This window comes from Phyllostomus hastatus, unplaced genomic scaffold, assembly GCF_019186645.2.
Source record: "Phyllostomus hastatus isolate PE091 unplaced genomic scaffold, TTU_PhHast_1.1 phas_contig_254, whole genome shotgun sequence".
In the NCBI taxonomy this organism is placed as follows: Eukaryota; Metazoa; Chordata; class Mammalia; order Chiroptera; family Phyllostomidae; genus Phyllostomus; species Phyllostomus hastatus.
Window position 1 is genome coordinate 19,436,883 of NW_025333810.1, and position 18,452 is coordinate 19,455,334.

General features: G+C 41.4%; 1 pseudogene; it reads left to right on the forward strand.

Moving 5' to 3' along the window:
- Window positions 1–9,237: 9,237 nt before the first annotated feature.
- LOC123818066 lies at window positions 9,238–18,002 on the forward strand (annotated as a pseudogene).
- Window positions 18,003–18,452: the final 450 nt, after the last annotated feature.

The following is an 18,452-nucleotide window of genomic DNA, read 5'->3' on the forward strand; positions in this document are numbered from 1 at the left end:
TGCGGTGTAAAATTAGTCCTGAACTTAATTATCTTGCAGCCTATTTCCTGAGTTTAATTAACTTTTCTGAGTGGTTTCTGCTGCAATGAGGACTAGGCCCATTTTGTATTATTTAGTGTCATAATCTCTCTTCTCTCCCAGATCCAAGGACACCACAAGCTCCCTCCAGTCCTAATTGCCATGGCAAATGCAGAGATATGAGAACTGAGAAACAGCTATAACCAAAATTAAGAATGTGCTGCTGTGCATGCTAATATCGGGATAGAAATCCATGAGTGTGCTATCTATAATCCCTCCCAGCCTCTAAATGAACTGACTTTAAATATTTAATTATACTGTTAAGTAAATTCAGATTATAAATTCACATTCTCATCATTGCAGGGTGTTGGGCTGCTTCAGAGGAGAATAAATTGAAGCCAGGCCGACAGCCTTTCATAAACTAGAACATGACACAGTTTACTATTTAAGCTGTCCTCCTTCTCCATGCTGTGTATGCTGCTTCCCTGGACTCTGAGAAGACTGGCTGTGGCAAGATGCTCCACCTCTAGAAAGTGCCTGAACCACTCCCCCATGAGTAGTGGGGTGCATGTGGCCTTTGGAGCCCAACAGATTGGAATCAATCCAGGCTGTTCCATAATCAGTGCTGTAGCCACTGGCAAGTTTCTAAGTCTCTCCCAGCCTTGACCATCCTGCTGTTGAATGTGGGTAAAGGTAAATGCCTCCCTGGAGAGTTTTGATTATGAAATGAGATAACCAATGGGCTCCCTAGCCACCCCTTCCCCTTCTCCTTCTATTAAATGTTTTATAGAAGAAAACCATTTCTATTCAGGGAAAGTTGGTGGGTGACTTTTAACATGCCAATATGTGAATGGCTGAGAGGGCATGTGAACAGGAAAATGAACTTGAAAAAGGAGAAGACTTCTGTTGAGACAGGTAAGAATGAAAAACTAGACAAAAAGTTGTAAAGACCTAAATATTGTTTGTGGAAGGAAGGAAGGAAGGAAGGAAGGAAGGAAGGGAGGGAGGGAGGAAGGGGGAGGGGGGAGGCGGGGAGACAGTAGGGGGAGGAAGAAAGAGAAACAAAACATAAAATATCTAGGATACTCTGATGTAAGGTGCAAGAAAGAGGGCCACATCTTCTGGAAGAGTTTATGGCAAAAACCAAGGAGAACCAAGACAGAACACAGGACCTGTCCTAGTTTACCATCTAGCCTGCAGGTTCTGCTTCCACACTTACCCATGATTTGGCCACTGCTCTGCCCAGAGCCTGTCTTCACACCGCAGGACTATGGAGCCACCTTCCTGATGCCACCAGGTACTTTGAGCCTATGCACCTCTCCACACATTCACTCATTTCTTCAGCTGGTCCAGTCTCACAGCCAAGTTTTCTTTGTTTTAAGTAGATTGTACATCCTCAGTTCTGGAATGTGGAAGAGTGTCCCACCTCCGTCCCAGGTCAGAGGGATGCCTGGTTCCATCTAGTCACTCCTTGGTCCTTCCTTGGCTAACTATAGGAAATCTCCCTTCCCCATCAATATCCATTTTTGAACTTCCAGTCTGAGTTTCAGGGGACGTAAAATGAGTCACATTTAAGATTATTCTGAGCCATGAAAAGGGATATCTCCACTCAAAGAAGATGGAACACATATTAATGTCACTAGTGATGGGCAGGCACTGGCAGCTTGAGATCCTCCTGTGAGGGCAAAGAAAAGGGCAGTCGCTGTGGATCTCTGGCTCAGGTGACATGCAGTGCCATCTTGGCTCACACCAGCGGTAACGGCTGATAGTTTCAAGGGTTGTTGCTCAAACTCTAAACCAATGAGCACTTGTGGAAACATGGGTTCCCGTGCTAAACATCCCACATCTGAGGATGTTGGGGTTGAACGAGGTAATGGCATGGCCAAAACTAGGGCAATGGAGTGCACTCAGGTCCTGGCATTTTTGTCACTAAGGTAAGGGCACGTAAAAGGCTGTTGTTATCATTCTCACCCCATCTCAAAAATGAGGAAGAATTCCCCTCTACACCTTTATATTATTGCCATTTCCACTCAGAATATTTAAATCTACCTTGTTCAAAGAAATAATCTTCAAAACTTAGTCTAATACCTGATTCCATTCTTCAAAGACAAAAAAAAAGTGCTGGGATAAGAGAGCCTATACTTTTCTCATATTTAGTTCATAACCTTGGCCATCACAGGCCCTCACAATCCACTTAACCAGTCCTCATTTTACATGAAAATTAAAATACTTAGCCTTGAGATTATCCGGAGCCACCGAGGCCTTTGTGCCTCAAGTCCTCCCACCTGCATCTGGCTCCCAGCCTCCCACACACTCCACTGCACAGGCTTTAAATCATCCCGCACACCCTGCTCTTGTACCTGCCAACATCATCCACTGTCTAAATGCAGCTAGCAGCTGTTTATTTACAATTAGATCTGCCAGCTGGAAAGCAAACATTCTACATTACCGAATCAATCAATGTTACAGGGAGAGAAAAAAATCAGGTACAGCATGAAATGGAGGACAGGAACATTACATTATATTGCAGCTGTCCTTGTCCAATGCCATTAGATGTTCTCAGCACTGAGGATTAATATAACTATAGTCTATGATCAGCTGTCTGCTACTCACAGCTTTGACATCTAAGAAATACAGCCCGCTAGAGGTAAAGATTTGGGCCGTGGCAGCCCATTGTTTCCGTCTGATGGCATAGATAATACTGCCCTACGGGTTCTGCCGTGCAATCAGGGCTTCTGCCCTACACTACGTTTACCCATTTTGTTTCCTCGTTTATTCAAGTAGCAGTTAGGGCTGAGTCACACATACTGACACTGGGCTTTCAAGACAATGTCATATCACCAGGTAGATTATTTGGGGGCACCCTCTCATTTTGGGAAACTCAAATGATAAGATTATAAAGATCATAAAGTGGCCCTGCACAAGTATCCTCCCATTTTTATTGATTTATTTATTTACTGATGTTCGTGACCTTGATTCCACTTTGGCTACTAATTCATAAAGCACAGGTGAAAACACTTTGCCTGATTTAGTCCTCAGGATTAGTAAAGTAAAAAAGAGTCACAGTTTAGTAAGAATGCAGGAACAAAAGCAGGAGAACATGGCTTGGGCTTAAAAACAAACACTGCCATTGGTGAGGTGAGCTGTAAGAGTCTTTCTGAGGAAGGAAAGGCTACTAATTACAAAATTATATAATCTCACTAAACCTGAGATTCCACCATACACCCCAAAATTTTTAACCCACAAAAATCCCTTATGAACGGGCTCATACTTGTCAATGCTCCTAAAACCCACTGAAGTTTGAGCAGCGTTTCAAGTAAATCATAAATGTCCTTCTCTGGCCCTGCTGTGCTATGAATTTGAAGACTTCCCCTCTGTGAGCTGGCTCCTGTTGGAAACTCTACTGCCCCTAGTGTACAAGGTCTGTCCAGAAGGTATCCAGCCATGTAATATGAAAAATAGAGACATTTGTTGAAGAAGATACAAGATACAGGAAACATTGTACACAGGACAATGATGCCTCAGTCCCCTTCAAACTAGGCACCTTGGGACCTCACACAGTTCTCCCAATCACCATCAGCTGCCCCATTGTATTTTCCTGAATCTCATCAATGGCCTGAAATCTGTTTCCTTTCAAAGGTGATTTTAGCTTTGGGGAAAGCCAGAAGTTTCAGGGTTCCAAATCTGGGCTGTAAGGTGACTGAGTCACCTGGGTGAGTTGATGTTTTGACAAAAATCTCTGTACCACATGAAAAGTGATGCATGAGCAGGCACATTGTCCTGATGCAGCTGCCAATCACCAATTGCTCATAGCTGCAGCCTTCTGAATCATCCAAATAGTTTCCACAGCAGAATGTTCAAGCTTAATGTATCATTTAATGCAGATTCATTGCTCTACTCAGTCATTTTGAATGCGATGGCCACATAGTACACACGCTCACTCAATGGTGTCTACCACCCCCACTGACAAGTACAGTGAAGTCATCATTGTTCATGCTTATGCATTCCAGTCCACTCTCCTTGCCTGCCAGATTACAACAGTGTCACGCAAATCATTCTTATTATATTAACAATGGCTGAACTTTTTCTGGACAGACCTCATATGCAGAAACACCTGCTATAGCCACCAAAAAGCTCATTGGAAACATGCAGCCAAGGCTGCTGCAGACCCCCTCTGCCCTCATTAGAAAATATTCCTGCAGTCAACAAAAAGACAATAAAACTTGGAGAGCTTAAAGGAATCAAGAAAAGACCATGAAGGCCTTCTGGAAAACAAATTAAATGCTCTCAGCCAGGTAGTAGGACTGGCCATTAGTGGATCCACAGCCTTCAGTAAGAGCTTCCCATTTTCCATACCCAGGTTAGGTTTAAAACTGCAGGCCCCAACTCCACCCCTTTCAGCTAACAACCTTGACCCAAGGGCTGGCCAAAAAGTTTGTTTGTTTTTTTCTGTAAGATGGCTCTATTAGCACTTATTTCTCTTTAACTTCACTCAAAACAATTATTTAGATGTATTGTGACAGTTGTCATACCAGTGTGCATTAAAAGAAAATCAAAATTGGTGAATTTTTGGCTAGCCATTTTAATATTGAAGATGGAAGAAAATAAGCAACATCTTTTCCATATCATGCTTTATTATTTCAAGAAAGGTAAAAATGCAACTGGAATGCAAAAAAAAAAATGTGAGCAGTATATGAAGAAGGTGCTGCCATGAATTGAAGGTGTCAAAAGTGGTTTGTGAAGTTGCACGCTGGAGATTTCTCGTTGGACAATGTTCCATGGTCGGGTAAACCTGTTGAAGTTGATAGCAATCAAATAGAGACATTAATTGAGACCAATCTAGGAGATAAAGATAGCCACACAGGAGATGGCTGACATACTCAAAATATCCAAATAAATAGGTTTTGGTGAAAATTAAAAACGTATCTTTTATTTTATGGAAAAAAACTACACAGACTTCTTGGCCAGCTCATTACATTTCTACTACCTGGTTTACTTACTGCTCCAAAGTAGTCTATAAACCCTAAGCTTTCCTGAGTGCATGGGAGAGGACCTGGTTTAAAATTATAAACAAACCCTGGGTGAGAGCTAAGTTGAAGAGGTGTATCAGTAAACTTACGGAAGTGTCAGGCTGAAGGGAAGGCAATCAGACCATTGCAGGACCACCCTGGATATGAGAGGATAAGGTGTCAAACTGAAGTGAGATAAAAACGGAAAGAATGGTCCCAGTGGTAGGAAGACTGTATTGGCCCAAAAGTGTGCGGCAGTCATTCACCTCCCTATTCATGGGACCAAATGTGAACATTTGTGGAATGGGATGAAGGCCTTCCCTCTCCCAACAGCTCACCAAGTTCAAGTTTTATATGACCTACTCAAAGTCACTGTGTCACTTTGGTTTCCTTCATTTTCATCTTTTGTTTTGCTCCAGGAAGAATCCCTCTTTTCTCTCTTACCATTTATACTCATTTCCATCCCTCATGACATCCCAAGTAACAACACCACACTGGTTTTGGATTATTTGGTAGAATGCAACAAAAAAGGGTTCTGACAACTTTAGCAAAAAATTAACTTTCTGGCAGGAAATGGGGTAGTACATCAAACGGAAGTGCAAGATGAGTGAGCAGATCTCGGGAAGGATGAAAACCAGCGTAAAGGCGGGAAAATAATGGACAGTCTCTTCAGAATCACCAAAAGGATAAGTCATGTCGTTCCGCGATTTCCTGCGATTTCAGGACGCGATTTCCTAGGTTGAGATTCCCAAGGAAACCAGGTGGAGTGAGGGAGAGGAAAGTCCCCAATGCTGGAACCAAAAGAATGTATCCCCACTAGCCATCCATCAAGCTGTACCTGGATAAGCTTGCACAAGTGACAATGGCATGACGCTCAGAGGAAAAACACATTAGGTTCAGCTCTTAAAATTACAGGTCCATCCAACTGCTCTTCGTTTTATGGCTAAACACATTCTGGTCCACCGCCTGTATTTGGTGCATTTTATTCCTCTTTTTATCATAAAATTTCTTATTTCAGTATCTAACTTTCACACTGAACATTCACCTGGCTTTAAGCTCCCACTCTTGCCCATTAAGTAATTCTGATTATTTCTGTTTATCATAAAGAAAAACCAAGGGAAGTCTACAGGAAATGTCTCCAAAAGAGGGGAAGCATTTTCAACCCCTTCAATGCTGCCCAACAGGACATTCTACAGTAATGGAAATGTTCTGTACGCAGGCTGTCAATACGCTGACCACATGTGGCTACTGAGCACTTAAAATGTGGCTGGTGAGACTGAGAAACTGAATTGTATTTCATTTCAATTAACTTAAATATAAATATCCAAATGTGGGTAGTAGCTGCCATATTGGACAGTATAGAACAGATATATACTCTGCAAGAAAAGTCTTGTTTTATTTATTTGAAATCGGTATTGCTTGTATGCCCTTCAGCACTCATATGTTCTGTGAAGGTGGGATTTCAAAGCTAAATTCAATATTTTTCTGAGAAAGTTGAAAGCAATTCTGTAGCCAGTATATGAATAAGACAGAAAAAGGCACCTTGTGGATAAATAACTTGCATCACGTCACCCCAAATCTAACCCATCATCAGGTAATACACGAAGCTCCAGAACGCGCTGGGCCCTGGCTCTGGCCCTGACTGGGCATGTGGCCTCGGGCGCGCCCAGCTTCCTCTCTCATTTCTTGAAAAGAAAGGGGCTAGACTGGGTGCTCTCGGGTCCCTCTTCCAACTCTGAAACTTCATCTTTGTTTCCCTCCCACTAAAATCTAGAAGCTATAGTGTAGAGTTGTATTGCAAACATAAATGGTAGGACCTAGAGCAAACTGGAGAGTGTGTCCCAGCCGACCACGCAACTGGGAATGTTAGCCCCTCACCTGGAGAATCCGATTTTCAGAGAGACTTCAGAAATCCTTCTTTATCGTTGGAGTCTGAGGCAATTTTTAAGAAAATCTCTGTGAGCTAAGCAAAACTCATCCACAGCAGAGTGCGACAAAGATTGCTCCAGACAGACTACAACTAAAAACCTGCAGCACTCAAGCTCCTCCCATTCCAGTGACCCCCGGGCCACCTTCGGGACTTCAAGCCTTCCTCCACACTCCACATGGTTCTCAGTTTAAATTCCTATCTCCGAAAATCTCCATCTGGGATCCAAACACAATCTACCTTAAAATGCTGATTATTAGATCAGCCCATGATTGTGAAGGCAACTTTGTTTCTGTTGACTGAAACAGAGAGAAAAATTATCATCATGCACCAATAACTGACAGGCACCCATCCCTCATGGATCTTTCGTGACGCTATGAAAAGAACTCGACTACAAATGGAATTCAAGGTTTCTGTGATTTATGAAAATTTTTGTTTTACAGTAAATGCAATTAATTTATTCTCAGATAAAACTGCAAATAATTACTGGCTAGGAAATTCTAATCCGTCACTGAAGCAGTACCTGTCAACTCCACAAATCGTACTGCAGTAAAAGAGCATAAACACCAGGTGGCAGCATTTCATCATTAAAGATGCTGAGAACGTGAAGTATTTTCAAAAATTGTCCTGGCATAATGTCGAATCAACCTACATTTTTTCTAGATCTCTTCTTAGCTGATTAATGTCTTTTGAAATTATTTTTAATCTATTATTATTATTCTTTTTATTATTAGAAATCTATTATTACTGGAATGTTCAGAGTTACCACTACCTTTGGGGTTAAGTGATGTAAAATTGCGTAAGTGGAATTTTAAATCACTTTTTTAAAGTAGTGTCTTTACTTATTATTAGTCAGTTTGTGTTATAGGCTCCTGGGAGTGATGGATCTGCACTTTGTAAGAGAAATCCTGATGATCAAGATTCATGTCCTGGAATCCCAGAAGCACTAGACAATAACATCTCATGAGACAACTTAGATAATAAGCAACAGATCTCCTTTAAAATACAGGAATCGCACTTCCATGTATTCTAGAAATAAATCCCAAATTCAGATCTCCACTGTAATGCTTAAAAATCGGTCACCAGACAACTGGGAATCAGAGTCTCTTCTCCCACCCCCCACTTCCACCCACCCTTCCACACTTTTTTTTCATTCTACCCTGGGAAACTGCTATCTCCTTGAAATTCAAACCAAAACATATTTTACTACAATAAAAAAATCTATGTGTGTGTATATGTGTGTCTGTGAAAGTGTGTGTTTATATGTATGCATGTATGTGTCTATCATGCCACAATGTACCTAAAAAGTAGCAATAATTCCTTAATGTCATCAAATATCCAGAAAGGCTTCTAATTTTCAAATGTCCTATAAATCGTCAAAGAGAAACATTGATCTGTTGCTCAACTTATTTATGTACTCATTGGTTGCTTCTTATATGCCCCTGACCAGGGATGGAACCCTGGTCCACCTTGGCAAATCTTGTCAACGCTCTAACCAGTATAGCCAATTCTTTAAGAAAACAATTCTTTTCTTTTAAATTACTTTATTGTTGTTCAATTACAGTTGTCTGCATTTTCTCCCCACCACTTCCCCCCACCCCAGCCAAACCCACCTCCCTTCCTTGCTTCCACCCTCCCCCTTGGTTTTGTCCATGTGTCCTTTATAGTAGTTCCTGAAAACCCTTCTCCCCATGGCCCCCTCCGCCCTCCCCTCTGGCTATTGTTAGATTGTTCTTCATTTCCACGTCTTTGGTTATATTTTGTTTGCTTTTTTCTTTTGTTGATGATGTTCCAGTTAAAGGTGAGATCATATGGTATTTGTCCCTCACTGCCTGGCTTATTTCACTTAGCATAATGTTCTCCAGTTCCATCCATGCTGTCACAAAGGGTAGGAGCTCCTTCTTTCTCTCTGCTGCATAGAATCCCATTGGGTAAATGTACCATAGTTTTTTGATCTGCTCATTTACCAATGGGCACTTGGGTTTCTTCCAGCACTCGGCTACTGTAAATTGTGCTGCTGTGAACATTGGGGTACATAGGTTCTTTTGAATTGGTATTTCAGGGTTCTTAGGATATAATCCCAGCAGTGGAATTGCTGGGTCAAAAGACAGTTCCATTTTTAGTTTTCTGAGGAAATTCCATACTGTTTTCCACAGTGGCTGCACCAGTCTGCAATCCCACCAACAGTGCACTAGGGTTCCCTTTTCTCTGCATCCTCTCCAACACTTGTTTGTTGATTTGTTTATGATGGCCAAGAAAACAATTCTTTTAAAAAAGTGGGCTAAACAGAAAATCAGCAAGATGAAGCCCTCTTCCACCCAGAAGCTCCCTCCCCCAACAGCCACATACGAGAGCAGATGAGCAGCCATCCAGGTGTTAAGAAAGACATTGATAGAAAAGGTGACAAACTGCTGTCATTACTGGGAGATGTGTATGTTGATTCCAAAGCTCCTGTGTCTTCTGTGCAGATAGAAGATGCTGGAATGCCTTAACAGACAAAGGAGTTCAGATTGCCAAAAGGTCATGACTTTGACATAAGTATTGAGAACATTCCCAAAGGCAGAATTTCCATTGTAGAAGCACTGACACTTCTCAGCAATCATGAACTTTATCCAGATACATGGACTGCTGAGAAAAAAGCAGAATATCACCGAGAACAGAAAGATGTAAATTCCCTCCTCAAACATTCTTACTTCTGATGTCAAAAGCTTCCCTCCCAAAGACAAGAAAGCAATAACAATCAAAATACAGGAAACCTTGGAGTTACTTTTCCTATATGTACTCCCTGTCCCCGTGCCCTGTTTATTTTCTCATTTTTAGCTTTTAAGTTATATAAAATACTGATTGTTTAAAGTTCAAACAAAAATAAAACAACAAAACAATTTTCTGTACCATTTGCTGTCCCTGATCCCTCCTTGGTACAGAATTCTATCAGGCTGAACTCCTCACACTTGGACTTAGGAATCAGTGTTGGGAGGGGCAGTGCCAAGGCCCACAAGGAGGTTTTGACTTGAGCTGCCTGACCCTGATGGCTCCCTCCCAAAACAGAAAAAAATATGCCTCCTTTCCCATCATAGCAGGGGCACAAAAGCAAGCCCCTCACAATTTTAGAATACCCATTTTTATCCTTAACTCCAGCAATCATGAGTTCAAACAGAAAAACGTCAATTCTCAGGGCACCCTGAAACAAGCTTAACAGTATTTTAATTGTAAAGAAGAAACCTATCTCTCCTTCCTTCTTTTACTCTCTTTTTATTTAATGAGACTATATTGAATCATTCAGCTCCTTAGGGACCCTACCAGCCCTGTAGAAAACCTGAAGAAAGTCACAGTCCCTTGGTCCATAAGAAAAGCCTGCCGGCACTGATGCAGAGAGCACACATTTTCAGAGGACTTGGGGATCGGTCGTGCTGCACCCCACAGGGAAGTGCCTGTGGCGCAGGAGCGTGTGTGGGGCAGGGGTCCGTGCAGGCACACAGTCAGCCCTGCAGAAGACCTCCAACACTTGCTCTCCACCACCTGATGGCCACACCCTGCAGTTTGTTTCAGTTTGTTGTTTTACTTTATATAGTTTTGTTTTCTCCACACAAGGCCTGGAGAGGATCTGCAGTGGTCTTGCGAGGATTCTAGGTACTTCCACTGTACTTGTAGCATCTTTGCCACAAGCATTGGCCACGAACATTTTCACCGCACAACTAATTGTCCATAAGACTATTTTGCTGTTAAAAATTTTTAAAAATGAAATAAAGAAAAATAAAAGAGATATTAAAAAGGACATAAAATTTAAAAGACTTTACCGTAAAAGACATGTATTTGGATACATTTGTAATGTGTAGATTCATGGCAGTGCTGTGCAAATAACGTGTTATTTTGTCGATCGCACCTAAGCCCTTGTTTTCGTTCTATGGGAAATGGGGGTTGAATTCTGTGCCATCAAAAAGGGTCCTTGGCCTCCCTTCCTCCTCCCCCCAATATACTATGTCTCAAGATAAGAAACCAGCTCTTGCAGCAAATCATTGTCATCTGTAAAAAATGCTAATATTTTAAAACCACCATCACTTCTATTTATCCCTATATAGACCGGTGTGAGAGTTAAGATTTATAGATAATATAAAAATTCCCACCTTTATAATATAAGAACTTTGTAATGGAAAAATGACCCCAAACTGACAACTACTTTAAATGCATTAAGTCAGCCAAAGGTGATTGATTCATTGAAGAAAAGAAACCAAATAGAAGTCAACCAGTTACTTTATGTTTTTATAACAAAACTGCCTTACAGCCAGTTAGCTAGATGGCAAAGATGTCTAGAGCAAAGATGCTGTGGTGAGAGTAGCTGAACGGCCTGAGCGCCGCAGCAGAAAACCATGTTTAGGGAAGCAAGTAAGAAAGTCAAGGTCACGTGCCAGGCTGTCTGGTTTTGCTTTGGGTGAAACAATGGGGCACACATTCTGCAGGGCAATTGGGCAATCCATGAAGACTTCAAATTCTGCACATTCCGTGACCTGGCAACCCAACTTCTAGAAATCTGGCCTAAGGAATCACTGTGACTGTGCAAGTGACATCACCAAAGGCACTAGAAGCTATAGATAAACTACCTGATGATGGTGGAACCATCAATCCCACTGTGGTGTATCCGTGAAACAAAATGATACCAGCCTTTTATATGGGTTTGATAAAGGTTAGTAATGATATTGAAATATGTTTGCTATAAATCAGATTCTAAAATAACCTGTGCTACCTGGCTGTATTTTGATAATATCCATTTTGATAACATTTCCTGAAATGCTATCCACAAAGTGGCTGATAGTGAAGCCTTTGGATTATAGAATTATAATTGCTTTTATGTTTTGTCCATTTTTCTTTTGATTCTTATTTTTCCTCATCTGTATTTTTCTACAATGAAAATATATTGGTTGTGTAATAAAGAAAAATCACTAAGTTGCTTCCAAGCATAAGTACAGCCTGAGGACCCTTGCTCATTAAAGTCAGTGACCCAAAGAGACAGAAAATTTTGAGTCAGGGAGGTATGGCATCTGTCAGTCAGGAGCACCCACAAGAAGACAGAACCAAAGCAAGACCTGTCCCAGTGTAGCCAGGCTTCAAGGTGGGGGCCAACCTCAGCAGGGATAGATCCCAGGAGCCATAGATCCTGTCAGGGACCAGAGATGCTGCAGGGAAGGTGACACTGACACCCACCCCAGAACCCCATTTTCTCCTTCCTCTAAAGTGATTCTTGATGTATAAACCCTCCTTACATAAACCTGATAATGAATTAAATCCAAGTTTCTAAGATTTATAAAAGGGCTCCCAATGTCTTGGTCTGGGGAAAAGAACATTTTCATTTTCACACGCACATCCCTGCCCCAGTCCAGAAGAAGCTGTCACAGGTGTGGAGGAGAGAACGTGGTCCCGTCCCAGACAAGTGAGATCAATAACAGGCTCAAGCTTGGCTGCCAATGGTGATTTCTAAAAAGGAAATTTGAACTTGTTCCTTTGTAAGTCTGATCACTTTTAACTCAAATATATACCAATATCAGAATAGGTTCCTTATGTCTGTGAGCCTCCGTTGGTTTATCTCTTATAATCCATGTTTCTGGTCTTGTCTGCCTTTCCACAATGGGCTGCAGCGTTCTACAGCTATGTCTCCACAGCTCCACAGCACCGTCTCCGCAGAGATGCTCCACACGCCCCTCAGTGACAAGGTCTGCTTTTTAAAAAACAAGAATTCTTCATCTGAGTGACTGAAGACAATTCTTCATGGCAATGCTATCTCAGACCAAAAACCCAGTGTCAATGTTATGGGTATAGTCACCTGACTTACATTTTGAGCTCCCATTTTTGCCAAGATGATAAAAACTCAATTTTCATGAATTTGGAATTCCTTCCTTTTCACTGGTTGTATCTAGGTTTGGGGGAGTTTATATATAAAGCCAATGCCTTGAGAAGTGTGCTCCATGGTTGTTGTCATCATCCATAAGGTGTCCCCCAGGCTGCACCCTGCTGCCCCAAGGGCTGAGAAGGTCATGCCTCCATGGGTGGCGTCAAGTGGAAACCCTAACAAAGTGAGTCAAAGGTGATGGAAGTTCACCAACTTCGTGCCAATGACATTTTCCCCTGAAACAAACATTAAGTGGCCTATCCAAGTCTGATGAATTCAGTGAGTGAATCTCTGCCACATACGAGGGAAAGTCATCTCATCACTTCTATAACTATATGTATCATTTTCTTATGTGTGTATTTATCCTAGGTCTTTTTGTAACAGAAAGCTAATTATAACTCATCATTATTCAATTCTCTTAAACCTTCCCCTTTTTTATATGCCATGTAGTGTAATTAATTTAGATTTAGCTATACTTCTCTGGCTTTAAGTCATTTTGGTCTACATGCTATCTTCCCAATTGAATGTATTATTTCCACGGTCAACACTGTGGTCTTTATAGGACATTTTTGTGCCTCTTTTCCCCTTCAGTCCACACTGTAGTAGGTGCTCAGCAAATGCAGGTCACCTGTGTGTCCCTGGCAGAAAGGCGTGCCATCCCGATCGTGGGCTCTGGGTCCTGAGCACTGCGTTTGAACAGCAGCTCCTAAATGTCCTAAGAGGATAATCTTGAGCACATTACTTATGTTACCCATGCCTTAGTCTCCTCTTTTGTAGGATGAAGTAATAATAGTTCCTGTCACATTGACTAGTTTGAAGGATTAAATGACACAATGTGTATCAAGCACAAAGACAAGTATGTGGCATAAATAGAGGCTATTTTTAAGATTTCCATTCAATGGGGTTGTAAAGTAGACCATTGGAAAATAAATCATATTTTCTCACACTGTTCTATAAAGCACTTATATAGGGGGTTTTTTTTTGGGGGGGGCGGGGCATAGGGGAGATTTTTTGTTTTTATTTGCTTGTTTGTACAAAGACTGGCATTAGATATCTAGTTGCTAGACCAGCGAAATTCTGTACAAACAAAAATAGGGCAAATGTAAACCTTTGTAATTAAAGAGTAATATGACTCAAATTCCATATTAGTACACCAACCAAACCTCTATTTCTCAAAGCTTCATCTTAAAAAATCTTACTCCAATACCTATTTGTACAAGATGACAATGCCCATGTACACAAGACTGTCTAAATATAAAAAGACACACATAAAGAATAAGTCAAATAATGGTGTGTGTCCTCACTTAACAGTGCATCTCCAGAGGGCAACCTTCATGTATTTTCTGCAGAGTGTACTGGCACAAGAAGAGGGATTACTCTTTTGACAAAGACCCTAAGGAATTATAATTTGCAAGATTTATTTCTTTGATACTCTGGATACTGACACTCTCAGGTTTGCAAGATACAGTGTTCAGGTTTTTTCCTTCTGCAACCTCCTACAAAAAAGTCACTGATCAGAGCCAAACCAAGCGCCTCTCAGCCAGGTAACTACCTGTGGGTTGATTTAAAATCCTTCCAAAGATAACCCTCTCTGCTGTGAAGAGGCCTTCTCACCCCTAGGCATTTCATTTATCATCCTTAGCTTTTACAGAAAAAAAAAATCAGCTGTTCACCTCTCTCTAAGGATCAAATCCACTGTGTTCAAGACAAATTGCTTCCTTGTTAGAGCTTTAAAACAAAATATTTACTCCCAAGTCTTAATGAAGATATATTACTTCAAAAGCCACAAAATAGAGGTCCCAGATACAGCTTTTGAGTGACTCCCAAGAAAGGTCAGTTAGGTTGCAGTCATAAGAGGCTTCTGCCGCCTCCAATCAATCCCCTTAAAATGCTTCTCCGAGTTCTCTGCCAGCTGTGCTAACCAGCAGCCTTGGCAGGCTGAGGAAGGTCCATCCAATGGAAATGACTTGCATCTCTGATACACAAGACAATGACATGATTTTTTCCTTAAAGGAGAATAATTCTACATGCCTTTCATATACCATGGCCATAGGAGAAGACCAAATGACAGCATAAAAAGCTTTCCACAAAAGAAGTAATAATAATTCTCTCTACTCAGCCCTTAGATGGGAAGTGGCTAAGAGTATTCTATCAGACACAGAGACACTCAGAGAGACATCAAGGTCCAGAAGAGCTCAAACTTCCACTCAGTGAAGCACAGTAAGACGACTTGAAAGGACAGATACACCATTTGAGGACAGCGCCCTCTTTTGTCCCAGAACCTCAAAGTGGTGTACATCCCAGTCAGAGATCCTTCCGGCATCTTTACAGAAGAAACATGAGGGGAAATGAGATATGCTGATGCTGAGCAATTTTCAAAAGACCTCTCAGCAAGACAGTGGCAGATAAGGAAACGGTTTTTCTGATTCTGACAGCTACATTTCACTTTATCCAACACAAGAACTTACCCTGGGTGTCCAAATACTAGATGACCACAGTAAGACAACTTTTTTCTTTTTTAGGAAGACCAGCGGGAAATGCAATGTGGAAAAGCAAAATATCATTTTAACAAGGGTTTTTATTGTCCTCAAGATACTCCAAGCCACAGTCATTTCTCCTGCATCTGGGGAGCACAGATTCAGGTCCAGTGGTTTTCATACCTGGCTCTGAGGAGCCCCTTTGGAGAGCACTGGCAGAGTAAGAAGAGCCAGATAGAACTTTTCCACCTGACTTCCACCAGAAGAGCTCTAAGATTATCTGCTTCAGGGGGTCCATGATTTTTAAACATAGTTTTTAACAATCTAGTCTAATCCTACTCCTTGAAAAATGAAGGAAAAGGAACATAGAGAAGTTGGTTAGCCAGAGAAAAGTACTGGTAAAAGAACGAGTGGTAGAGCCCTGGCTGGTGTGGCTCAGTGGATTGAGTGCTGGCCTATAAACCAAAGGGTCTCTGGTTTGATTCCCAGTCAGGACACATGCCTGGGTTGCTGCCTGAGAGGCAACCCATCCATGTTTCTCTCACGCAATAATGTTTCTCCACCTCTTTTCCTTTCTCCCTTCCGCTCTCTCTAAAAATAAATAAATAAATAAATAAATAAATAATTTTTTTTTAAGAATGAGTGGTGGGAATCAATATGTAAAGCACACAGCCAAGGCCCAGGATCTAGAGAATGGAAGGAGGTGAACTTTGATTGACCCAGGACCAGAGGATGGGCCCTTTTAAGAGGCGATTCCTCATGAGCACATAATACAAACCCGAGATGGACTTTGTTCGTTGGCTTTACATCGGTCCCCCTCGCTCTGAACATCACTTTCTTTTGTAACAGTGAACTATCACATGGCAGAATGACCTTTCATCATAAATACGTTTATCCTCCTGCAAACTAATCTCGCCGATTCTTTTCCTTTTCTTCTTTTTCAATTCTAAACTCTTCCACCTTTCCTTGGATACTTCTTCAAACCCCAAACCTTCTATGAGGTTTTATTCTGAATTGGTAAAATCAATTTAGCACGACACAATTGCATGTATATTGATTTATCCAAAATCATCAACTCAATTTTGCACCTGTGGCCAATGCCATTTTGTGGAAAAACTCAGGAAAGAGTATTTAAAATAACACAAGAGCTAATATAGGACTGTGAGTTGCCTTCATCTATTGGAACAGTGGAAGCGGATGAGATGGGAAATCACAGCAGAAAAGGTCCTCCAGAGGCCAAGGCACCAACACCTTCGAGAGCAATATCCGTAGACTCTGACAAAGAGAAGCAAGCTGGGAAGTATCCTGGGAGCAACTTTAACATACTCTTTAAATAAAATCACCCCCTTTTTCTTCTCAGCTCAATAATCCCGTTTCTACATTCTGTCCTCGTATTTTTACTTTCTATGTCTCTTTGTTATTTTTTGACCCTTCTCAGTGCTCCTCTCTGTTCTACACACAGCCCTCTCATCTTGAAATGCCAGACTAGGTTTTTAAAGAGTCGAACATGGAAAAAAAAAAAAAACATTTTTCTAAGCTCCCACATACTACATTCCTAACTGGGCATCTAAGTTGTTTTTTCCAAATTACCCAAAAGCCTACTAGCAAGTAAATATTATTGTTACCATTTAATGTACTGCATTTTCTTGTGTTTTTTCTGTGTAGACATATGGATAAACAAGTAGATAGATAGATAGATGATTGATAGATAAGATAACATGATTGCTCATGTTTTTTGTAAAACATTTTATTCAACAATATCTTCTGGATACCTGCCTATAACATTAAAAGAGATCAATATTATCAATATTATTGTTTTCATTATTTTACAGCATTCCATTTACTGACGCAATAACTTATTTAAGTCCAGGATGAATTCTGCCTCCGAGAAGTTGCTTCCTTAGGTTAGATCAGAGTGCTGATCATTCCAGCAATTCCTAACTGGCCTGCTTGCCTGCTTTCCCCTCATCACCGACAATCCACATCATGGCTGACCTTACCTTCCTAAAACACAGGGAGGGCCATGCTATTCCCCTTTTTGCACCCTTCTACTATTCATTAAGTAAAATCCAAACTCCTTCCCAGACCCACCCAAAACCTGGCTCTACCCTGGGTTTCCTGCTCCATCCCCACACCCCACCCCCACCCCGCTGGGCCCACAGCTTACCATCCTTCTCACCATTTCCTGCTCACCCCGGAAAATCAACCCTCTGTGCTGTCCTTACTGCCTGTAATGCCCTTCCTCACCCTGCCTACCTGGCAAATCCCCACTCCTGCGCTGAGGCCCTCCTCTGCGGCCTTCCATGCCGCCAGAAGAGTTGGTCGCTTTCCTTCTCTGTGTGTAAAGCCATTTCTATATTTTTATACAATCGCACTTATATTGTTATAATTTTTATGTCTACGTTTATCTCTCCCAGAATTCTAGCTTTATCCCTAATGTTTTGTGCAATAATTGCCACTCGATAAATGTTTATTGAGATGAATTTATCCCTCAATCTGTGGATGAGGTTTACAATGAGATGGGATCAGGCATTTGGTTCAGCCTAAATTCTGGGTCCCAGGAAGAACTGTACGTCTACCCAGCACAGGCGACGCCTGCTTCTTCAGTGGCCATTGAAATTGCTAATCCGTTTTCCCCCAACTTCCAGCTTGAAGAGAACACCCCAGATATGCAGGGGATAGAGTCTTAAGGACAGTGTCATTGATAATATTCCAACTCTTTCTACTGGTGGGAGGAGATGATGAATTTGGGCATTAAATCCGGCGTTCTATTATGGTCTACACACCGTCAGGGGGAAGCACCCACATGGGAGCAGTCAGTGCTGCTTCAGAAAACACTAAAAGTTGTGCACAGAAAACAATGAAAGTTCACCAACAACTTATAACTAACATTTAAATGTGAATTTAGGCAAATGTGAAATATTTCATTAATGTTACCAGTCCACTTCCTTATCCCTTCCCCTTCTAAGAGAGTATACACAACTTTCTGATGAAAAGAATCAAACAAGAAATATCAAATGACATAGTCTCAAATGTGTTTCCAGGACATACACAAGTGAAAAAAAATAGAGAGGGGTAGAAGGTGCCTAGATAACATTGGTTTCAGTGATATCAGTGTGTATTTTTCAGTTTCCTCCTAG